This window comes from Pezoporus wallicus, unplaced genomic scaffold (genome assembly GCF_028554395.1).
Source record: "Pezoporus wallicus isolate ANWC-B61680 ecotype Strahan unplaced genomic scaffold, APGP_CSIRO_Pwel_v1 contig_1181, whole genome shotgun sequence".
NCBI lineage: Eukaryota > Metazoa > Chordata > Aves > Psittaciformes > Psittacidae > Pezoporus > Pezoporus wallicus.
The window spans coordinates 6,618,403-6,644,120 of NW_026641428.1; the positions used below are offsets into that span (position 1 = coordinate 6,618,403).

At 38.5% G+C, this 25,718-nt stretch overlaps 1 long non-coding RNA gene across 1 annotated transcript in view; it reads right to left on the reverse strand.

Moving 5' to 3' along the window:
* Positions 1-25,718, reverse strand: part of LOC130607034 (uncharacterized) — a 151,865-nt gene that overhangs the window by 97,504 nt on the left and 28,643 nt on the right. The window contains exon 2 of the long non-coding RNA XR_008974140.1: positions 17,394-17,501. This is a non-coding gene — a long non-coding RNA (uncharacterized LOC130607034). The remainder of the gene's footprint in view (positions 1-17,393; positions 17,502-25,718) is intronic.

Genomic DNA, 25,718 nt, shown 5'->3' on the forward strand with positions numbered 1-25,718 from the left:
TTCATAGGAGGCAAGAATAATTTTACCTAATCTAAATATGTAGGATTCCAGAAAAAGAAGGGCAGACAGAAGGCCGAAAACATGAATTATGCATATTGTATCAAACTCCTATCCTACTTTAGAACTGGAGCAGGTTTTGCATGAAAAGAAATCAGGATGAAACATATATTGAACAATTTTCTCCATAACTGGTTCTTACTCATCTTAAACACAAAATTTTATTTAGCTTATATCACAGGGAGACATCCCGATTAAAAAAGCACATTTACATGGGCTCCTTTGAAAGGATTTAATGCAAACAAGTCTGAAATAATTGAAGGGAAGCCATTTTCTGACTGTTTTCAAAAGAGCTTAGTGAAGAAGAGGAGGGCAGGAAAGAATTACTTTATTATATTGATTTTCTTGAAAACAAAACAAGAAAAAAAAAGGTAGGTCAAATGAACCAATTCTCTTTGTAAAAATCAATAGGAGCATGCAGAATATGAGTGAATTTACGTGTCAAAAAGGGTTTGTAACTATACTGCAAAACAAGATATGCACATTATTACTCTAATAAGGCAGGTAATACAAGAGACTAGCTTAGTTCATTACTATACACTACTATTTTAAAATAGTTTAAAATGCAGTGTATGCATACTTTTCCTAATTTAATCAAGCCATTAATCTGAATATAACTGATTATATGTTACATTGCAACTCACTAAGCTATGATGAGTCATAGCATGACTGCCCTGAAGCTGCTTAAAACATGTCTAAAACTGAAAAACGGTTCTACGTAACACCTCAAGGAAAACTGCCTATTGAAGTCTTTACCCAAATCATGCATTCTTAATCTCCAAGACTCTTCTGCTCTGTGATAAAAAAATTTCAGCCATCACCTAAAACCTGACCACAAATTTCTACTACACATTGTCAATATTTCATTGATGTTCAACTACAAAGTAGAAATTAACACCTTGCAGCATACAGCACTTGACAAATCTAAAACTCTACTGGCTTCTTTAAATTAATATAGTTTCACATCAAATACCTGAAAGTGAAAGGAATCCCTTCTTTATCAATACCCTCAAGGGGATAACATCAGTCCCCCACACTTGAAATCACAAGTGTTTGGGAGCATTAACCTCATCTCACCATTAGCAATTACTATCATTACCATCAATCACATAAAAATCAGTTTCAGGACTGATTCCCAATTTCCAGCAGGACTGGAGCTGGGGGCATAACTGACTCTGTTACATCCTGACTGTACAATCTGATATCCAGCTATAATACTCAAGGGACCCAGGTGTCCAGCTCAAGCCCCTTCTTTATGAAGCCTCAGCCACCCCTCAACAGCTCCCCTTGACCTACAAAAGACACATGTGAGTCCTTAAGTTTCTTCTGTGGCTTCCCTACCTCATTCTTTAAGACAGCAAAACACTTTGGATGCAAAAACTGTGCATGCATAAACATCTAAGGGGCTTCAAGCAACATCACCTAAAAGCACCAGAAGGTAGTAGATAATCTACTGGAAAGGAGGACTTACAGGTCAATTTTGAGGTTTTTGTAGCTGATATCAAATCTGCCCCTGACTTTGCCAGTGGTAGAATCAATGGGAAAGGACCACAAGGACGGTAAACTGAAACCCTTTCTGTTTAAAATCTGTGCATTATTCAGGTTCACACTGAGGACTTCATCGTGTTTCTTCCCACTCCCTCCACTCACCAATACATAGTATAAGGGTCAAAACCATTTCTTCATAATAAGCCTCCTTTAAGAATATTCAGGAGAGAAAATATAGGAAAACTAAACAGCAACCATAGCAGAGCTAAAATTAAAATAACATAATATCCTATACTAAATTCATATTGGACAATAAATATAAGCTAGTTATTAATAAAAGTCATAAAAGGCATGTACTTTTGTCACTTTTTCAAAGAGTACAATGCACTTTGCTGCTATTCAGTGGACTAAGTACTGCCAGGTTAGTCAAACCCTTTCAAAAAAAGATAACATCAAATATGTTCTCATTTCAGATGAACAACAATGTATTTACTTGGTTTATAATCACATTTATGAGAGGAAGAAAGAGGAAAACCCCACTTTTCCAGCTTTGCAGGTCTGCAGTTTTAACTTCACTTTTGTTTTTTGAAAAGAACCTGAACCAGCATTTATAGTCACTGAATAACAAACATCAGAAGAGCTTCCTTGAGACAGCATATTTTCAATTGTGCGTTCATGACTGGCAGATACATTTTACTTATTTTTGTATAAGTTACTACAGGAAGTCTAAAAAAAAATACAAGGTAGAAGAATTCAGACTATGTTACTCACCACATTCATTTATCCTAGTACCAGACATGAGTTTTATGTTACCCAACAGAAGTGCTTCCCATTTCCCTTCTTCATAACTCTGTCTACTGCACATAAAAAATATATATATAATTAAATATTTAAAGTAACAGCAGCATGCAATAGCAGGAAAAAAGGACACAGAGGCTTTTCAATCTCTGATTAAAAGGAACTGCCTTCTTCAAAATCAAAGACAAGACTTAAACCTAATATACTCTAGGAATTCTCTCCATTGTAGCAACTGGCATCCAGTCATTGACATAGATAACTCAAACTGCATAGATAACTGCAAACTTGAAGCAAAGACAGAGGGAGCAACCATGACCATCATCAGACTTGACCTCCTGCTCAAAATCACATTGAGCTTCATCAGCACAAACTGCAGCTTTCCTTGTCTGCAGTGTACAGTACAGTTGCATCAGCATGCAACCACTCGGGTGGCAGAAAATTCAACACAGACATAGCTACAAAGGGAGAGTTTTGGTATTGGGTAAATTAGAATGGGATCTAAAGAAGCCAGTGAATTTAAACTAGCAAGAAAACAGGTGGGACTTCTTTTATAACAACTAATAACATTAGTATTAGTTATTTCATGACAACTAGTCATTTAGAGCAGCTGTATTTGTTTCCTCGGCTATAGTCTTATTTCACACCATTGCATTGAGATTTCTTAATTGAGCTTTGTCAGTCAGACTTTACCCTGATTTCTTTGGCATACAAGCCGTTTCTTTGAGTACAGGTCTAAACCCTACAATGAGAGTAACACAGTCACAATAGGGATACACAGAAAAGTACAGCAACACTGGTTTTTAACTCCCTGGGCAGAGAATATTTGGAGTATGCTCATCCGCCAGCAATGCTGCACTTGGTACCTACCCAACCAGCAGTAAAAACCACACTACAAAACCACAACTACAAGGTGCCCAAGAGAGAAAAGAAGTGAAACATCTCCTGATGGAAAAACCACAAATTCCCACTCTTCTTCCAGCAGATCCAGAAGAGACATAGCCTCTCAAGCCCTACAGGGATTAAAGAACAGGCCCCACGCTAACCCAAAAGAAAGTATTTGACAAAGCACCCTTCACAGCCACCACCATAACAAACCTGTGAACAAAGAATCAGATCAGAAGACTTTAAATAAGCAAATACCTGAAAACCGACACAAACCACCCACCACCACAGCAACACCAAACCTGAAGAAACCAACTCTCCCCAAGCCATTATATGGCTTGTGATGATGGTAATGCAATGCACCTGCTCCAAGTGCCATGCCGTACACCCAGCTGCTCTCCTGCCTCCCCTTAGGGTTGCTGAGCATCCCTATCTGCATCTGGGACCATTGCAGCTTTTCTCAAGCTGCTGCAGGCACGTTAGGAGCTGTGTCAGCCATCCTCTGTTCTAGCATACCACTGTTTGTGGAGATGAGCATCTCAGTATAACAAACCTTGCATGAAGGTATATAAGTATATGTTTGCTTCTAAAGCAATGGTAAGGGAGGCTAAATCACAGATTTAAGCTTATTACCCTATAACATACCTGCAGTAATGTGAGATCAACATTGGCCCAAAGCTTAAAGAAGCATTTCTGTGAGAAGAAATAGTCCCAAAATATAGTCCATATTGTGCTGCATTCTTTCTAAGTCTTTTTACTCAAGTATTACTGCTTTAGAAATGCAATTATTGCTGATAATCATTTAAATCAAGGACTAAAACAGTTCACTGCAGACCCTGTGAATACAATAAAAAAAAAACCTCTTGAATTCTAATAGGAATAGAAATGCTGTAATAAATGCAAACCCCATTTGCCTGTAAGTATACAAATGGCCTTCTTACACATTTATATGAAAATGTATCTCAATACACAAATATCAGGAACATTTGTAGTAAAACGTATTTGTTGACAGACAGATATACATGGTGATATATGCTTCATCCCTATCAGTGCTCAAGGCCAGGTTGGACAGAGCCTTGGGTGATATGGTCTAAGGTGAGGCATTCCTGCCCATGCAGGGGGGTTGGAACTAGGTGATCTTAAGGTCCTTTCCAACCCAAACCGTTCTACGATGCTGTATATAATGTAAAGGTAGTGACAAAGCAGAGCAGTGTATATCTGGATCTCTGTATTTGTTTATCATTAAGGGTAAGAAGATGTGATCAACATTACTGTGTGATAATGAGCTGCAACTAGGCAGGACCTGTGCGCAAGAAGATTTTATTCCCAGGAGCTGTTTAGAGCCTTTGGTTGCAGTGAAGACCACAGAAGCAGATGACCACTTCTAACTCTAAAGCTGACTGCAGGTGGAAGTTTCATGAGGATGTCTTGCAGTAGTGTAATGCTCCTAGCCTTGCCTACAATCCTAAGGCATAAAGACCAGTCTTGTTAAAAAGCTGGCTAAAGTGACTGACATAGTACTACTATCCCTATGAAATACAAAATACAGACCCACTTAACAACATGATCCAAATGTACTTACATCTTGAAACTGGCATGGACTGGTGTATAGGCAGGCATATTTTCTTATAGCATGGAATTAAAGGCAAAATTTTCTATATGTGTCTCTATTGTTTCTCTCCTTTTATGTCTGAAAATGGAGATACTTGGTTTATAGAAAGAAAAAACAAACAGGACTAGCGATTTGAACAGAAATCTGGTATGAAACAGGGTCACAACCTGATAACGGTTTAATCTGCATTTTTGAGCAAGACAGTTGCACTGAAAATGTGAAATTCAATAGGACTGCAACACTCTTCTCTGAAATATAGATGAGAAGTCTTCATATCATTTTTCTTTTTTTAATTCATCATGATTTTTAATTCGTATGCTCCCTCCCATGTATATAAGTGTGTGAAAGAGTGGAAGCAGGAGCAGGAGGGGTTTGTTTTAAAGACAGAAGATGACTGCTTTCAGATGCTGCACTGCTCACACACATCCCTGCAGTGCAAGAGATTGCTGCACTCCAATGCCCCCTCCGAGAGGTGGCTTGGGTGACTCCTCTCTGTCCAGCTGCTTCTGCAAGACCTTGACAGATCTTGCACTGCAGATCTGTCTGTCAGTTCCCAGCCATTTTTGGCATTGACTATGCTGCAGCTGTTTACTATAATGACATGGAGCCTTTCATGAAAGGAAAAAGTTTTCTTATTGGAAAAAATGTACTTTAGTACATATGTGAGAAATGAGAAAATGAAATGGGTAAAAAAACACATTAGAGTGAACCAAAACAAACAAAAATGAAAACCCTTTAACAGCTTCAAGTATTTTTCATAAATATATCAACTGTCTCATCTCCAAGCATCAATTACATAAAATCAAGGAAATGGATATAAATACACAATAAATAGTGTGCTGGTTCAATATACATCTGCTTTATAAACAACATATTGCATTGCAGCATAACCTTAATTCTGACCTTAAATAAATACTATTACAAGGGCACACTCACATTCTAACTATAACAACAATAACTACTTCTGGAAAAGTCAACCATATAAAATTATTTATATACACATTAATGACATCTACTGACAAACGTAAAGTATAAGTCTTTGCATATATATTTTGTTAAAATAAGTGGGAAAATACTTCAATAGACTACCTGGTAGAACTACAGAAGTCACAGCAATTAAACATACTTAAATTCTACAGCACATTAATATATTAGACTATTAAAAATAATAGCCCATAAGAGTATCCATTACCATGTTGACTTAAAGAATCCCTAGCAAAAAGTCCAGGATCAAAACTGTAGCACTGTCATGAAATATGGATTTCTTTGTACTTGGATGACTGTGTTTATTAGGGGGCTGGCAGCTCAGCTGCTATGCCCAGAAGAATTCCTTTGTTTTGTTTTAAAAAGCTTCTTCTCTGGTGATTAGCTCTTGCTATTTGCCCAATAAATCAGATTTTTGGGTTTAGTTTTGTTTTTTTCCTAGGAACTTCTATTTAATAAAGCTAACTGTTCTAAATTACAGAGGGAAATGTGCACTTGGATCAGCTCAGCTGGGCTCTCTACAGCCAGAGTTACAGCACGATATGATGGCACTGCAGCACGCTCCCATTTTCCAATCTCTTTTCAGCAGCACTTATAGACCTGCTATGGGCATCTTTCCAGATGGCAGCACCCAAAGAAGAGTTGCATATATTTACCTCTATTTGGCACCCTTTTGCCCTGCCCTTGCTACAATTCTCCATACAGAAAGAAAGAAATTCAGAAAGAAATTCAGAAAATTGAACCCAAATGAGATTACCTTGATAATATAGCACTCCTTTGGAGGCCACCTTTGAGAACAAGGTACGATACTACAAATCGCCAAGCTGAGCAGGTGTGATAATGAATTCAAGAGCTGAGAATGTGTCACTGTGAATTCAGTTGTTCTCAAAGCTTAATACGTGCATGTTGCAATTTGATGATGCTTTATGCAATCGCAGGGTTGTTACTGTCAGAAACAATCTGTTTACTTTGCATATTTTCACTTTTTTGTGAGCTGCCTAGATTCTATCTTCTGCAATTGGAATGGAGATTTACCAATTTATTTTATTTTTCAAGATGAGTAGCCTTGCAAAGGATCTGAAAAGGTCCCAGCATGCAGAATTTGGGAAAATTCTGGGGCATAATGATATTCATGAAGATTCAGATTCCACATTCATCTGACCTTGATAGCTAAAACAAGGCCAGAAGATCTCAAACACCAAGCTCCACTGGTCAGAAAACCCCAAAAACAGAGCAGGGGAAAACCACACGCTCTTGGTTTGCCAGTCCAATATCCTGACACTGGATGGAGAGGCTCCTGGTGATGAAAAAACAATACACACAGCCTGGGAGCAGCAATAAAGGCATTATTGGGTCCAGAATAAAAGGGGGAGTAAAATATTTCTGCTGGCCCCCTGTCCATGCAGCCTGTGGCAAGAACAGGCATCTGAAGAAAAGACAACAGAGCCCAAGCTCCCCACCCACAGGGCAGAGGGCTCATGGTAGGAGGGGAACAGGCAAGGAGCAGAGGACTTCTGCCTCTCTTCACTGCTTGGACTAGCTATTAGGAGCTCCTCTGATCAGCAGAGGACAATCTGCACTTGGCTGCTGAGATAGAGGATGATCATAGCTGTGATGCTAATAGCTGCATCTCACCATTTCTGCATCCACTCCAGCTGCCAGCCTGGTTCAAGTCCTCCATGCTGGCATCACTGGTGTCCTGACCTGAGGGACTACACACCTGGCTTTAAAGCAGCTGAAAATCCCAGCTGAGCAGCAAGGCTGCTAAAAAACATACCTCCCCCTCTGTTAAATTGCTTGTACCTGTCCTGCACGTCTGACAGCCTTTATTGGTTTTACCTTCTTAACACAGAAACTCATGTAGAATTTACTGTACTCTTAGAAAACCTCCTCCCACGGAGTCCTTCTCTATAAAGGAATAGATAAAAAAATTATGATAGTAAAAGCTGTGGTTGGTTTATAAGTTATTTATTTTTCTACTAGCATTCCTGTCATTAAAGAAATTGTATTTAGCTTTATGTAAAGCCTTGAAACCAAAAGAAGAACACAAGTAGTGATGCTATGTACTACTTTAAAAGTTAAGCTCCTTTTAAGTGTCCTTTTACATTGCTAATTGAACCTTGATATTGTATTTCACATACATTAAATATCTAACATCCCTCTCTCTCTTGACCATTCATTGCAAATCTGCAAGTCTCATTCATGTCACTTGGAATGACACAAGCGCACCCCCTGGAAGGTGGCCAATGCACGGCCTCTGAGTTGCTTCAATTAAAAGTAATTTTCTTGAAGTTGTTAAAATTTTACTAGGGAGCTTTTTGAAGTTGCATCCTCCCATGAGATATCTGCATTATCGGGCTCCTGATAGAATTTGGTTTATATCACATGCAATACCTGCAGAAAATGCAGGACTTAATTACTTGTATCTAGATTGTGAACAGGTATTACCTTCTTACCTAAGGGATGGCATCAACCAGCTGGCATTCAACAAAACCACATTGTTTCTTCAATTCACAGGCCAGATTTAACTGTACTAAGGAGATTCCAACAAAAACATTGTACTCTAAATTTGAATCTGAACAGAGTTGCAGAAAATGATTAAAGATAGTGCTTTATAACACAGTTTGGAGCCTTAACTCCAGCTATTGATACTAATGTGACTGCAACTGCAATTCCTAACAATTTCCAGACACTGCATATAATCCTTCACTGATATTTAAACAACCACCGTGTCTCTGAATTTAATTGATGTCACATAATACAACACATGTAATACCTGAGTATCTCGACTGCCACATGCACATCTTGCACCGTATTTGCGAAAAATGAAAACAGCTTTTTATGTATTTCCTCCCCCCCACCCCCCCATAGGAAAACACCGGTACAGCTGGCAAGATCCCCTTCTGCAGTTGCTGAGTCCCAGAGGCTTTCTGAAACAACATGTTTTGTTTGCTTTCCGTCATATGCTCATTTGATAAATGCCTTCTTTGCATTATGAAATCATAATGATTTCATAAACCTCAATATAAATTCAGTTAAACTTTACAAGAAGCCAAGGTGGTGAGAATTCGGGGCATGCTATGCTTCCAACACAATGGGCTTTGTGGACTAAGTATTTAAAGAAGCCAAGCATGGGTAGGTTTTAAAGTGAAAGAAAATTGTGCATTTAAAAGCAGTTTTGCAAACTAGCCTTTAAAAGCAAAGCATTTTTGAAAATTTTCAGATCCACAGTTTTCATAAGTCTGAACTTTACATTTGAAAACCACCTAGAGAAATGAGCAAAAATGTAGGTGCACATTTAAAATTCGTCTACAGATTTTCTGATAACAAAAAAGCCTTTTCCAGACTTTTCCAGTGACATATTAAATAGGCAAGATCAATAATGAGTGTTACAGAAAACAATTTCAAAATTTCAAAACATGTAAATTTTATTTAAAATCAATAAATTAATGTGGGGTTTTTTCTTGAACTAAAACTTTTGTGTTTAATCTACTTTTAACAATATTTGATCTGTGCTGTTTTCTGGAGGAATAAAAGTACCCTAATATTTGCAGTGGCAAGGTTAAAATCACACCTTTTTATAATCCATGAATTGTGTATTCCTGAGAGCAAAGTTAGAGAAAAATCTAAAATAAAATCCCTGCTTTTAATAGCACTTGAGACTACTTGCCACTTTTCAGAAGGCACTCAGCAGTGTGCAGGATTGGGCCCATATGTCTTGGATCAGTGAAAAAAACTATGAAAGCAACAAGTTTGTGAGTTGCTAAGTTCTGCTTGCTTGCTTGCTTGCTTTCCCCTAAGGCTGTCTGGGGTTTTAATCTAAATTTCTGAAGTTTATGATTTCTCCTGTGCTGGTTTTTTTTTTTGATGTTTTTTAGATGTTGGGGGAAAGTAGAATAGGATTGAGAAATTTTATAAGATCCATGTTAGATTTTCTATTTTAAGGTGTCAAGCTAAGTGCATTGCTCTTTTCAAAAGATAGTCTAATGAAAGTAAAATTAGTCCAGAAAGTCAATTTGGGACTTAGTTTTGTATCTTTTTCACTCAAAATACATGTAAGATCAAGCTATCAAAAAAATAAAATAAAACCAGGCTTGGTCCCTAGAAGGCTTAAGAATTGTTCACCTGTTTGCTTAATTTATTCTTTTTTAATGTGGTTAGCATCTAAATAAACCTTATCAAACATTTCTTGCTCTGCTCACAATCGTCTGACCTCGTAGTTGAAAATCTGAGCCCTAACTTAGTTCATGGATGAGTAATCACAGCAGGTCCACAGCAGAACCTATCCTAGAACTACAAATATATCATCTGCAGCATTGTAAATCAAAGCCTCAAAGAGCATCGTTTAGCCTGAAGCTAAAATTGCTTGTTTATCAGATGGTGCCTAGCTTAGCATGGAGCAGTTCCTTGTAAATCTCAGGGACCTTTTACAGCATATACTTAAGCAAGCATATTGGCTCCTGGGAGACTTTCTGAGAGCTTTAATGACTGCAGACTGCTAAAAGATCCAGGCCTTGGTTTAGTTAAGTGGTTAGTTGTATAGCTTGGCTCCATTTTGTAAACTCCCAAAGATAAGGTGTCTGCTTTATCTGAGGAAAGAGCAGGCATTAGTTTCTTCGGAAATCTTTATATCCTAAGTGTTAATGTTCTTGTGGCTTTTGGTATTTTGACCTTTGTCTGCTCACTTTTGATTTATGGTGGGAGCAGAATCTTTTTCCCCTAAGCCCTTCCTATGTTTTATAGCTGCTTTGAAAAGCACAGTGAAATACTCACAGCACAGCTTTTAAAAGTAGGTGTAAGGCTGCACTATTCATAAATACATTGTACAGCTCAGGACACTCTAATAACAAGGAGGTAAGAAGACCACCCATTTTATTTCCTATTATTATTTGCTATTTTATTTCCTAATAAAATGGGTGGTCACAATGACCCCACAGACCACCACTCAGTGCAGCCCGGGTCAAAGCCCAGGCTCTTTGCTCCACTTGGCACCTAGCCCCAGTGTGACAGAAAGGCTCGAAGGGTCCAGCTGGAAAGTGGTGGTAGCGCTGGGAAATCACCCCTCAGCTCCCTTTGGTTTATCACTTGGAGAAGCACTCACTATGGTCTTGAATTGGCTGGATTTCCCACTAAGACACAATGGTCAGGCAGCTACTTGCTGATAGATACTTGCACACACTTGATGTAATTTACTAATTGTAGAGCCTGTTATCTGGTTCTCTCACTTTTTGATTTGAATTAATTAGAGTTCACCTCGATACAGCCACCTGCTGTGCTGTCACATGCAGCATACATTGGTACAACAAAAACAAGGAATTTCTTTAATAGGCTTATTCAAGCAAAATGTGCTCCCACTTAGATGTGTGAAATGGCATCACTACAATGTCATAGACTAAAAAGGGGAATATCATTTATTTCAGCTGGCATGGTAATGATGCAAATGAAAGGAAAAAACTGGTCCATTGCATTTATAGGCAGAAGACCCAATACTTTTAAAATGTAATTTGACTTTACCAATTATTCAATATCTTTGAGTCTTTCTCACCTTCTGTATTTTTTTCCCTTGCTCCAAGTGAAAAGCAAGATCTGATTTTTGTTGCTGTTAGAAGCAGTATTAACATTTTTTAAACCAAGAATTTTCACTGGTCTTTTGAGTGCAAACCTCCTCCCACACCAATACAAGGATTTGCCCATATTCCTGTGGGTAAGCACACACCACTTATCATAGAACTGAAAATAGACTCCCTTGCTGCATGTTTTTCAAAGAGAGCAAATCATTATAACACACAGCGAAGGAAAAGCTAAATAACTTTAAAAGTGCACAGAAGCAGCTGTCTTTTCAAAGCTGCTAGTTTCAAACTACGTTTTCATTAGGTATTTGATGTAGGCAATGACAGACTTATTTGTGTACATAATTGTGTTTGTTCACTTTCTTCTGTTTTAATAAGAGTATGTTACAAATTGTATTTTCTTACACACAGCCCAAGTCAGTAGACTTTTGTGCAAAAGATGTCAGGACATATGAAGCACATCTGGAGATATTTTTTCAGCACAGGATCAGTAATGGGTGACATATTTACTCTACTACTGTTAGGCTGGCTTTGAACTACCTGTTGCTGTCTAAATTGGGTTGCCAGGAGCTCAGGGCAAAATAATTAACCCTGGCTGCTATGTCCTGCGGGTACATCACTCTTTCACCTAAAATTCAGCTTCTGTGCCCTGTTCAGGACCGTTCACTATCCTGCATGTGACCTGGATGTTCAGTCAGGGACATCATGTCTGGACACAGAGGAACTTCTTTAAAAATGACATGTACTCTATAGAAGATATAACATCGATACTGTTGATAGGAGAAATTGTGATAGCTTCTGATTTTTACTGGAAGGCAAAAGAAAAATAAAACATGAATTATAGACACAAAATTACATCCAGATAGCTGGATATATAGAGGTATCATATGGCTCATATCAATTTCTCTTTTTGAGAATAATCCATACTGGCCTAGTAGAGGGATTTTAACACTGTCCATGGTTTCACAGGAGACTTTTTGTGGCCTTATAAAAAATGTGTAATTTCCAGTAAATAAATTTAATCTTATAAATACAGACTTCTACTAATAACAATATTTGGCATGGTTTGCCACTTTATAAATTCAGAGCACTGTATCACTGGAATCTTTAACTCCATTCTCCTTCTGTAATGGAAGTGTCAATATTCTCATTTGGCAAATTGAGAAATTGAAATAGAGCAGCAAATTTGGTTACCCAGGATCACTATAGCTGTAATTTAATTAAACATGTGGCTGCTGCTTGCACCAGCAAGGGCTGCTCCCACCAACAGGGCACTGTGCCGCAGAAGCTGCAAATTCCATCCAGGACCTTGGGTAAATGTTGCTGCCTTAGCTATTACTTTAGGTATAATTTCTTGTGTTACAATTATGCCTTTGGATGCGTGCGGCAAAGTCAAAATTAAGATTTCTTTCTTCCAAAAGCAGTGCCATTTCTCCTATTTTGCTGTACACGTCCATTTAGGTTTTCCCACCTAAAACACACACAAGAGATAATGCCTGTCAATACAGACACACACACATAAAAAACCAAAAGCTGTGCATGTATGCAAGAGTGCACTAAGAATGGAGTTAGCAGGAAGGCAAACAGAAATATTCTGTGCTTTAAACTTTGAAATCAAAGAACTGGGAGAAGGCTTCGCTTAGTAAACATTGCCCAGTTGTTGATGCAAGTTGTTTTAGAGAGCTTAAGGCAAAAAATCCAGAGAAAGAGAAAAAGAAGACATTTGTGCCTTCCAGTAACTTATCCTACAGCTGGATTCAGGGTTTGGTCACTGCTCTCTCTTTTTCCTTTCAACATCTTTTCCCTCATGTCAGACTCCCAGGCTTGGCGCAGCCTGACTCTGTCACTTTAATTCTGTTTAGATTTCAGGTCCAGAGTCTGGGTTTAAATCTTTATTCTATACAATGCAAAATGTAAATGACCAAACTCATAAAAAGTGCGTTTCTCGACCAATATATTTATCAGAGAAAGAATCATAACATCCAGCAAAGGTTTAATCTCCTAATGCCTGTGAGCAGAAGAGTATAATCCTGGACCCACTGAAGCTGAGTGCAAAACCTCCACTGCACCAGTTTGCCTCGAGACCTGCTCATTTCTGCATGACTCTATTCTTAAGAGCATCCATTACTTCCAAATATATTGAAAATTAATATTCTTGTTACTATATAGAATTTATTGTGTTGGTGTTAGTAAGAATTAGGCAAGAGTTCTAAACTTAAAGGCAAACAATTTTAAAACAGACAAATGGTGCTAATTTTTAACAGTGAGGATAAATCAAACTCCTACAAGGAGTAATGGTTTCTCCAGCTCTGGAAACCTCCTAGTTGAAGTCTGAAAGCAGCTCTGGAAGGTTATCAGGTCAAACAAATATTCAGCCAGTACTACAATAGCAGGCTAAATTTATCAATACATTGATATTAAAATATAGGTGCTAATAGAGGTGGCGCAGTACTTTTTTCCTGCACTGGCACTGAGGAATCACAGGAACAGCTTCAAATTGAGAGAAAGTGGGAAAGTTACAAAGTTCCAGTTTTACCCTAGCTACAGAAATATTTCTAAATGGAAAAAAAGGCTGAATTCATAAATACTTATTAAAGAAAACTATTTCTAAAATGCTCCTGGTGGTTACCTGCTAGCTGTGGGACTTCAAAGCATTCCCACACCTAGGCATACTTCTTTTTGTCTGAGTAGGTTGTTGCCATTGATTTCACTGGGCAAAAATTTTAACCCAAATTTTAGGGAGAATAATATTTCTACCAGCCTTTACTGAAGTGTTTTGCAGGTGTGAACCATCTCACAAGTAATAAGTTTATTACTCGCAAGTATGAGTTTATGTGTGGTTTGTTTTGGAGGAGACATGACTGACGAGCATCGAAACCCAGACAAGGAAAAGAGGGGCAAGTAAGAGAAGCTGCTTTGCTTTAAGGCAAGCTGAGGAATACTGGGGTTATTTCTGCTCACGCAGGAGAACACCTTTATTTAGACTATGGGGCCTTTTGGTGGCAGACGTGCAGTGCCCAGATTTGTTTACAGAGCATGTCATAATTACGGCTGTTAAAATAATACCACTGGAAAATGTTTTACTGATTTTTTTTCCTGTTTGATTAGCCCTGGGGGATAACAAACCTTCTCTAAACCAGGAAACCTGTAAAACTCTGCTTTGATAAAGCAGAGCTCCTTCATTGCTTTAGCAAAGCCCCACTGCTCAGCACGCAGCTTAGTGAGACACAGTATGAGGGGCTGGGTCCCTTACCCAGGCGTTCAGCCATAGGTCCCTGCCATCAGTGCTTCAGTGAAACCGCGGCTGCTGCTCTATGGGGAAATAAAGAAGCCAAATATACTTTCCCCTTCTTCTTCCATCTTTGGAGAAGAGAGGAGAACTTGTTGCAGAGAAACAAACGGTGATTTCCATGATTCAGTCCCACAAGGTTTGGTGAGACTGCACATCACTCAACATTTCCATATATACAGAGGGTGGGATAAAGACAAATCCTGCCTTAGACTGCGATAAGATCACTGCACCTGCAGAGAAGGAGGTGGCAATGATACTGACTAACACAGTCAACAGTCTCTGAATTTGTCCTTGGGAATAAAAGGGGTTGAGCTTGTAAGACATAAGAAGCGCAATGGGTAATCTGTCATTCAGCACAGGTAACTTCAATTTTTTTCTTCCTCCATGTTTCCAGTCAGGCATGTTTTCCAGTGACACCAAGGCACCAGCAGTAAGGTAGGTGGCTTGCATTTGCTGTTGGCTATTTATTACGTACTTTTACATTGATCTGTAAATACATCCGGGAGCACTCACACCATCTGCTGTGCATTTGTCAGTCACTGAATGGATGGTGGACATCTGGGGTGTCACTGGGTTTTGTTGATTTTTCCCCCATTAGAGCTACTGTTTCCTTTTTTATGTGAGCAAAGAGCCAGGCTGACTGCAGTGAAAAGGTGGGTGGGTGTATGCAGCACTGCCTCCAAATCCTCAGGATCTGAGTTTTCTCCCAGGCTTCCTTCCACTTTGTAGAGCTCAGAGTACAAAACTAGCATGAAACATAAAAGGACCAACCATAGTGCTCCCTTGCAGTATGAACGGCAATATTAAATGATAATGTGGCAGACAAACTGGTGTATTTCCTGCATGTCCAAGACATCACAAAACCCCAGATTTGGGGAGGAAACAAAAACCAAAACACGTTTAATTTAATGCGTTCCCCCAAATTCTGTTTTGGGAGCTATTACACACCCACTGACACAGATGGGGAAAGCCAAGGCTGCTTGTCTGAGCTCCAGAACCAGAGTCAGAATATTGATTAATACTCTTCAGAAAATCCCCTTTTTGTCACAAGTGGTTCGACCTTCCCCACTCTTTTTCCTGTGTATCTGTTATCTGCACACTCAGAAATACACAGCTTCTCACAAGTATGTTCTCTAGAATCACCAACACTGTACTATCATAAATCATGTTTAAGCCCTGACTTTTGGAAGAACTAAAAATAGTAATATATTGATTTTAGCATAATAACTTCAAGATTATTTGGAGCATATTTGGTTTGTGTTTCCAAGATAAGCATCTTCTAGACTGAAAATTAAACTTCAGAGACAGTTATATGATTCCAGCTACTAGTGCGCAAAAGAAACCGCACTGGTGTCATGAGAAGTAAAATAATCACTGCCAGCTCCCAGCATTTCCTGCTTTGAAGCTGCTTTACAGTGGTGAGGCACGAGCACAGGGTGCCCAGAGAAGCTGTGGCTGCCCCATCCCTGGCAGTGTTCAAGGCCAGGTTGGATAGGGCTTTGAGCAACCTGATCTAGTGGAAGATGTCTCTGACCATGGCAGGGGGGATGGAACTAAATGACCTTAAGGTGCAGTCCAACCCAAACCATTCTATGATTCTATGATCCTGCCCTACAGAAATTGCAAGTGCTTCCACAAGGACTTCCCTGTGCTGGGAGACGTAAGTGCAGGCATGAAGCGAAGGTCCTCAAGGCAAGCTCCAGTGCACAGGGGACTCTGGCTGAAGGGGCGACTCTGTTGCTCAGCCCCTCTACCTCTGAGGCACATGGCCTTCACCTACCAAAAACATGGTTTACTGGGGCTAGAGAAAACTAGTTGCAGCTTCTAAACATAGCTGTGGCTGTGCCCAATATAATAATTCTAGTCTGTGGAAGCTGACAAGTTATTTGGGTGTACGCAGCTTTGCATAGCACACATGCGTAGTTTTTTTCACATTTTCCAAGTGATTTGCCATACGGCACCCTTCTTAGAGATTCTGCCATTAAGTTTTTATAAACCTGTTATTTCCTATGACTCATAGTTCACAACATACATAAGTAAAAGACATGTAATCATCATACTCATCAAGCTTCTCCGATACTGGGCTTCTGATACCTTTCTGAACAGTTAACTGCAAAACAGCATTGATAGCGCTGCAGTTCAGTGCCTATTGCAGTAGACATTGCTCAAGGTCACACCTGGCAGACAGTGGAACTGTTTGCCTAGCATGCACTGTACCAAAACATGTTTTCCAGGAAGTTTGCTTTGCTTTTAGCTCTACAACAGTACACCAAAAGAATATCAAAATTAGCATGTGGCCTATAAGCTTTGCTAGCCATAACAAGTTCATAGATCATTGTAACACTGTTCTTGAGTCAGTTATCACCACTATGCTCTATAAATATGTTAGAATACCAGGGCAGGTTTCAAGAAGTCACTGTGACTTACATCGTGATCCTCCTCAGGGAGGGAGGGAGGGAAGGAAGACTTGTTTTCCCACCTTCTGTGGGCTGCTGCTGTTTCCAGGAAAACAAACAAGGTACAGAGTGATTGCACATTAATTCAACGCTGTAAATGCATTGCATTCAGTTTTCTTTCAGAAATGTCTCTTGCATTTCATCTAAGGTAAATTGTCAATATTAGAAAATATACAATTGCAACCGGGTCACAAGAAATCCAAGAATAGCTTTTATATTTCATGACTTGTACAGGATTGCAGATATTCCCTTACCTTCAAGTTTTACTTTTCTATTTTCTTCATGGAATTTTTCTCATCATTTCTCTGCTCTCAGCCTTGCTGCCTGCAGAATGCTGGTAGAGATGAGATATACATCCCATTCTGGTGTCGTAAACGAAATGAAAATAAATACTGCTTATCACTCGCTCTCAGCCTATTTTCTTTCTCATTCTGTTGCTTCTCAGTGTAATATAGCATTACAGCCATTTCTGTCTGTATGGGAATCATGGACCCATTGGAATGGACCCATCATGGAATCATTTTCATTCTAAAATGGCTGTGAATTTCAAATTCATGCTATATGTGCAGAACAGTTAGGAGGAAGACATTTGTACAATCATCTGCAAGTGTTTGTCTGTAATGAATTAGTACCAAAATAAATTAATTTGTATCACTCCTCCATCTGGATTATATTTGGTGGGGAAATCAAGACAGTCAGGATTAGAGAGAGGAGTCTTAGTACAAACCTAAGATGCTCAGTTATAGACAGTTTAAAAGCTATGCTTGATAGGATATACTGACATTTTAATTCACTTCTTAAGGTTTCTAATTTTCTATCTGAATTGCAAAATAAGAATACTAGAACAGGGTTTTGTTGATAACAGTTTCACAGATGATGGAGAATGGAATTTTTTTGTTTGTTTGTTTGAGGCAGAATGAGCAGTCCATTCTTTTGCTTGACCTCTCCGTATCTGGAGAATATGTAAACATATTGAAACTTTGTGGTGTTCTACAGTGGGGGAATGAAGTGCATCGATTGCTTGCAATTATTAGCTAGAGTGGGATAAGCCTTCTCCTTATTATGCAGATTAGTGAAGCTCTCAGTTCCAACATATTGTACAGATGCAGGAGAGCAGCTGCTCTTACAGATGGCAAGTACACAGCTCCATTAGTATGTATCTATTGTCTGCTCTTGGCTTGCTCAGAGGATGGAGAGGATGGGTAAAGAGGAATTGTCACACAGTAAAATGTAAAGGAGAACAGGCACTCTTAAAAATCCATACCCAAGAGACTATTTACACAGAAGGACAGACAGCAATCAAATTAAAAGTCTACCCTAAATAAGGACTTTCGTAAGTCACAATTAAGCTTCTATAGTTTTAAAATATACTAACCACTACAACCAAGGAATAGAATTCAGATTTCACAACTAAATGGTACTAAATAAAAAGAAATCCTTGAAGGTTCATTGAAAATTTGGTCATGTATTGCGCCTGTCCAAAGCTTCCTTTAACAGAACCTTTGCCCTCCAAAAACATCTCACTACCCCAAAGAACAAATCCTCACTTATTTTTCATAACATAAAAGACAGAAAAGCAGAACTGTGCTTCATTTCTTAAGCTTTTCACCATAAGAATATAGCATTTCATGCAATTTTTTGCATTAATGAGAGCTGAAGCAGCTAAATTTAAGTTAGTATAGACAGCACTGATTGTGCACCTATGTCAATTATTCTTTGTGAAAATGCTAAACAGAACATTCGTTAACCATGTGGCAATTTTTAATGTGATGAACAATTCCTGAGGAAACATACAGCTACAGGCTGACTGCTGAAAATAGTCTAGTAAAGAACAATTATTTATAACACAATCTGGGGCTGGATGCACGAATTATGGTTGTACCGGAAGGTTTTATGCTATACTTAACATACAGTTTATTTTTATTTAGCACAGAGATGGCTTAGAGTGAAAAAGAGTGATAAGGTACAAATTAAGAAGGTGGTAAAGCCTAAGTTATGGTCTCATTCCAATCTGAAAGTCTGGGAAGCCAAAGATGCCTAACCAAGTGCAAGGGAAAGAAAAAATATATATAAAGAAGCCCATACAAACAAACCATCAGGTCCATATAAAATTTAGGAGGTATTTGTCCTTAGTAACAAGCTTTTACTCAAGATAATCTCAAAAGATGACTTGCCTATGAACAAAGTCCATTACACCTGTTCTCGTGACTTGCAGGCCCTGGAGATCAGCTGCACAGTGCCTGGGCTATGAGGTGCCTTTGCTGCCCTTCATCGCTAAGTCTGGGGTCCTCTGTGTTCAGGGAGAAATTACTTAGTTTATTTTGAGCATTGATTTTAGAAGTAAAATACTAAAGGGTACACAAAGCACTGCTGGGTGAAACTGCTGCATTTGCTTGAATCCTGCATCTGAATGTCACCCAGACAAAAGCATGGAGTGAGCACCCTGTTTCAAAGATGTTGAATTTCCACAAGAACTTAAAAACACAAACGTAAGATATGAAAATGATAGGGGAAGAAGACTGTTTTGAGCTGGCCAAGAGCAGAATATTTTTCTCACAGAAAACCGGAAAAAAAGTATAATTTAATTTTTTTAGTGGTTTGGATGTTTTTATGTGAATATAGGTGGTGTCAGGCTATCCAAATATGCATCCACTCTTCTAAGCTTGATCCCATCAAAATGAACATTCATTGAGAAGTTGTTCTGCTTCTCTTTAAGCCTTACTTCCTAACTAGATATGGATTTACTTAAGGAAAAGATTAATGTTTTCAGAAGGTTAAATAACAGATCTTTCCTTCTGACAGCGATGATTTTTATTTCTGCCCAACAGAAGAGAGTAGCTACACCAGGACACTAGGGTGGCTTTCCTGCTCCAGAGATGAAAGTTGAAAGTATGTCCAGGAGCTCATGCTGTGAGCTCTGAGTCTAAAATAAATTTAAAGCAGTTTTGAGCCTCTGGGCAAGGCAAATATGCAGAGCGCAGATGCTCAGATCTCTTCAGACAATGAGCTGTGTGAGCATCACCATGTCAAGCAGCATCTCAGGCAGCCCCTATGAGAAACTCCAGTGTCTGGAGATCTATAGATTAGTAGTACATTCAAATTAATCTTGTATCTGGTCTCACAGATTAAATGGATACACTTGAAGGATTTTGCTTTGAACGAGTCTTACAGGATTTGGGCTTAGATGAGAGCAGAATTTTTACTTTCCTCCCAGCCGCATCCTGTGCATCTGAGTCTGCAGCACATGGCTCGGTCTGAGAGTGACCATCCAATCCCATCAGTCCCCCTCTTCTTAAAGGCTATTGCTTCTATGTTAATCCAGGCAAAAATAAATCCCCAAGTATAAGGAATACTAATTTTGTTCCTATAGCTTTTTTTTTGCATTATTGATGACAAATGTTCCTAAAACTGATATGATCATCATACAAAGGTAACACATTGTTTAGGCTGAAAAAAAATACTATGTGGTGGGCTGCTTGGCTCTAAATATTTACTAGGTCATTAATTTTCTTCTTCTTACCTGGTGGTTGTTTTTTTTTTAATCTTTGCTGAACTGCTTTTTTCATGTTAATAGAGCCTAAAAGTCTGTGCTTTCTTCAGAGCATGTGACAATAAATTCCAGTGCAGTATCCTGAGACTATAGCTTAACATAAAGAGAACATTCTCCTTCTCATGCTTTTCTGTTTGGTAGTTTATCTATAGAAAAATGTACAGCTTACCTGAAACATATTAAAAGGAGCAATGCACTTCAAATTGTAAATTTGAGGGTTTTCCAATGCTATTTGATATGGAAGATAATTTTGTTGAAACCTATTATACCTTAAGAGATCCTTGAATTGAATTCCAAGATTAAGTCTCCAGATGCCTCCAATATTATAAAAAAAATTGAGAAAGGCGAAGATCTATCTTTGTTCTGAATTTAGAGGGCTTTAATTCAACCTCTCTCTAATCCTAACAACCAGGGCTATGCCCTAATTTTACCTGGGTTCAGGTTTTAATTTTAATACTGTACTGCTAATATACTAGATTCAATAACCACATAGCACCACATTCATTTGCAAATTTCTAATACTTATGGTCAGGAGGGTACTGTTTACGAATCAGGCAAGCATAGAAGGAGAGATACATTTTCATCAGCACAGCACAAAAACAGTAGCAGAATCCCTGCCTGGAAATGTTTGCCATACAAAACCTCCTAAACACAAGCCAAAGTATAATCAGAATTGGCTATTATGAGCCTAGGAAATCAAAATAGTTTTTCCTGGATTCTTGTTCTAACAATACAGAACCTGGGTTTTGAGATACAAAAAATGATATTACACATCTCTAGGATTTTTTTCATCAATTGTCTTGCCAAAAACAACTTGTGCAAAGAACAATCACCATTATCTTATCAGGGACATGAGGTAACAGGCTGCCAGTGAACAGGCTGTGACAAAACAGGGGAGATAGAGACATCTTTTGCAAAAATCTCAACTCAGTGCTCTGAAATGAAAGGTTGTGATAAAGTACTCTCTCTCGATTTGAAATAAACAGCTAATAAAATGGAAATCTTATAAATTCATATCCTTTAAAAATGAAATCCATAAATAACCTGTTTGACATAATTTTAATAATAGCGTTAAACAGAACACATTCATTAATACACTTTCTCACTCCATGTACGTAATAGTAAAGATCTCATTCAAGAGACCATGGAAAATACATAGAATGTTATTTTGGAAAGATAAAGGGCTTTTCTGATGTTGCTCAAGCAAGCAAAATCAGACAAAACCACTTTGTGTTCCTATTTGTAAATCTAGGATATGCACAGCCAACTTCCTGGGGCTCACAGCTTTCCAGAAGAAACCTTCATGTGTGAAAGCCATGCATGAAGCAAAATTTGATGACAAGGAGTTCAAGATTTCTGAACTGAACCTGTTGAGTTTTGAGTGTTCAATATTCTAAGTGTCCTCCACTTAAAAAAAAAAAAAAACAAACCCAGGGATGCATTTCATTATTTAATTGTGTTTTTTACTAAAGCAAAGAACCTCCAAAACAACTTTCAATAGGGTTAAGTCATGCAATACAAATGGTCATTATTTTCAATGTCACCTGCAACTTCTATGCTATGCTGAGGTTGGATGAGCTTTTATAGACATTTGTACTCCACCATGCAAGAATATGAAATCTTGATGACCAAAATGTACTGTATTTTTTTCCTGTTGATTTAGTTTAGAGAGTAAAAACATATTTAATATGGAAACAGTTGAGGGCAGAAAAACATCCTCATCTCCCCATTTTTGCTACATTCAGGCAAGAGCTGCTCTTTCAGAACTTAACTGTAGCCAGTCTGTTATATTTGGTTGGTTAGGGTAAAATTTCTGCTCTGGGGTCAAATAATTTCTAACAGTATTCATCTAGCATAAAAATTCACTGTCACGGGTATCATAAAGGCCAGCACTTTAGGGTTCATAAAAAGATGGAAATCCGACCTACATAATACACTCACCCATTTTTGAAATAACTTTTTGTAAATGCTTTACTTATACTTCAAAGCTTTTCCAAATTTCAGATTTTTTCCCATTTCACACTAGAGAAAACTTCTCAAATTCTTTTTTCAAAGGAAGCAATAGTTTTCTAGGCTTTTCAAAAACCCTCTTACCAGGGAAATCCCATGAGATAGGGTAGAAGATGACTGAAGACTGTGCGAGGACAAAAAAATCTTTAAAAAAAACTGAATATATGAAAATATATATACATATATTCTAGACTATTTGCTACCTAACAGTAATTTCTCAGGGTTGTGTGTAATGAAGAGGATTCCAGAGCGTCTCAGAAGCCATTTAGTCAGAATTATTGTGGAAGAACAAGGAAACCTCAGAACAGCAGTGACTTCTTCCAGCACAAGGCTCTGGTGCTTCAGCTTTTAGCAGACCTGAACACCAGAAGAGACTTCTCTGGGCTAGCATTACTCACTTCTATTGATGGAAACAATTCACATAATTGAAGGGAGCTGGAAAACAAAACATTACACCTAACAGCTGGCCCAAATTCTCCTACTGAAATAAAAACCTCACACAGCTCTTCAAACAATAGTCCTTATGTACCAAAATGTGTTGTATCATTCATGATTCCCAGTGCAATGTTTCCATGCCGTATAAAACTTACATTTCCACATTTCTTTCCCTGATGAGGTTAGTAAAATAATTTATGCAAAATAAATGAGAACACAGAAAGGTCAATCAGGGTACATAAACTACAGGAGGGGGTTGCTGGTTTTGTTTTGATTTCTTCTTCCAGACCACTGTTTAAATCTCTAGATATCAAGAAAGCTTAAGAGAGATAGATAACAGACAACAACTGAGCTGAAGTCAGATGCCCTTAAGATTTCAGAACTTCTGTATTTTAAGCAAATTACTTTCAAGACAAATCCTGTCTAAATGAATAGAAGTATAGAGTTAAAAAAATCTTCAAATGTGTTCAAATACTCCATGTAAACAAAACAAAACTTAAAAACCAAAATAATTAAAACTCAGCTGTGATAATGGAAGTTTTTTTCTGTTTAAAATAATATTATGAAATTATGACTAACATGGAAGAACCCAGCCCAAAACAGCTAAAGCTAAGTAAATTCAGCTAATTTTGTTCTCGAACAGCAGTAATATGACAGTCATAGCTAAAAGAAATCACAAATTATAGGCAGCATCTAAATGCTCTGTATTGGGCTTTTCATCTTTGATTATTGACCTTTTACTTATGGTATTTCTAAGTGGGGAAATAATTCTGTAAACTCACAACTTTCACACTCAGTTTGCTGTAAATATATTAAAAAAAAGTGTACAGATATTAGTTATAGTAGAAAAACAATATTACAGGTGATTGTGTGCTCATTAAGCATTGCATAAATCTGGGGGGCTTTTTTAATATACAGGAAGTTTTTAACATTTTTAGGAAGGCAGTTCTGTAGCTAAGACTTGGACTAGAGCTTGGCAAACGGGAAAGTGAACAAAGTCTGACTCAGTCAGTGCCTCTCCTTGCTTCTGCTTCCAGCTATGAAGTGCAAACACCTCTTCTCACCTTGTTTGTTTAGCTCAAACTCTTTGGAATGGTATTTTCACCATAGAATTGTACCACAATCTCCTCGGGAGCTCCTATGTATTTTTCTGTTGCAAATTAGCAATGTAATACTGAAAATCAGGCACAATAAGAGGAGGTAATTTGTCCTGGTTCCTGTTACGATTCCCTTTTAGTGCAGCTGAGCCCTCACAGGCTTGTGTCTGTCAAGCATTAGACTGCTGAGAAGTCAAGATACCTCCCCTGGCACTGACTTCCTGCACAATCAGCACAGTGGCACCCTAGAAAGGGGAGCTACTGAACAACAGAGACCAGGCAGAAGACAAATGTGAGGAAAACAAGTGTTTATGCTCCCTGCCATATGTATTTGTTGGAAGCCATGAGTGGTTTCCACAAGGCACGTTCCTGAGAAACAGACAAGCAGGTGAAGAGACGGAAAGTGGCACTAGGCACCACTCCTTTCCCTGCCCTTCCAGACCTGAGATTCTGGCTCATTTTACAGTGACCTGTCTCCTCCCAAACCTTACAGGCTCCCTCTGTTCCTCTCTCTGAATAAAGGGGTTCAGCTTCAAGTAAAGTTTCCCTTGACAAGTGAAGCATTGCTAAGCGTGAAACACTTCTTTCCCTTCTCTGTCAGTCAGCACTGCAGGTTCTCAGCAGTCAGACACCTGAATCCTACAAAAGATGAGGTTTCCAGGAGCATGTTCTCTTTCCCAACTACTGTTTTTAAGACATCTGAAACAGCACACCTCTCATCTTGTCACCAGAGGTGAGCTCTCAGCTACTGAGAGCCTACCTTTTCCCCTAACTTTAGAATATAGGTCATACAGTAATTTTGAAATACCACTGTAAAGCTCTACACAAACATTTCTTCTCCAAACCGTTGTAACATATATCAGAACATATTAGCAGAAATTCAGCGGTATGGGTTCTAAGAGCCAGACTGTGTCCAAAGTAGACAGTCCATCAACCTGATCTTGGTGCTGCATATGTTACTGACCAAACAAATCAGGGATTGGTGACACCTGCTGTTTTTACACCTGGGAAAGGAGACATATAGAGAGAGCTATAGAATGATAAAGGAATGATATATAGATGTATATAATGTTGTGGCTCTTAACAAGAGATTGTTTTTCCACCTCAATCAGGACAAGCCTCTGCAGAGACTTGCAGCACTTCCCTGAGCCAGCAGTCTCAGATGTTTCTTCTGGGCTTGATAATGAGGCCCTGACTCTGTTTACATCAATGTGTCTTCTTCAGTCATGATAGAATTCCCATCAATGTCACACTGATATTAGTGGGGACTGCAATTGCCTTAGAAATACCCAGAGTAAAGCTGTATCAGAACTTGACTTTTACTAACTCCTTACCCAATCACGCAAATGCAGATGCTTGGCCAGGAGGGAGGAAGAAGCTTGGGAAGAACAGTATCATATATTATCAGCATTCCTACTGAACAGGATTTCTGACCATTTCAGTGAAAAACAAACGATCACTTATACCAATAGTGTGACAAAACTGCT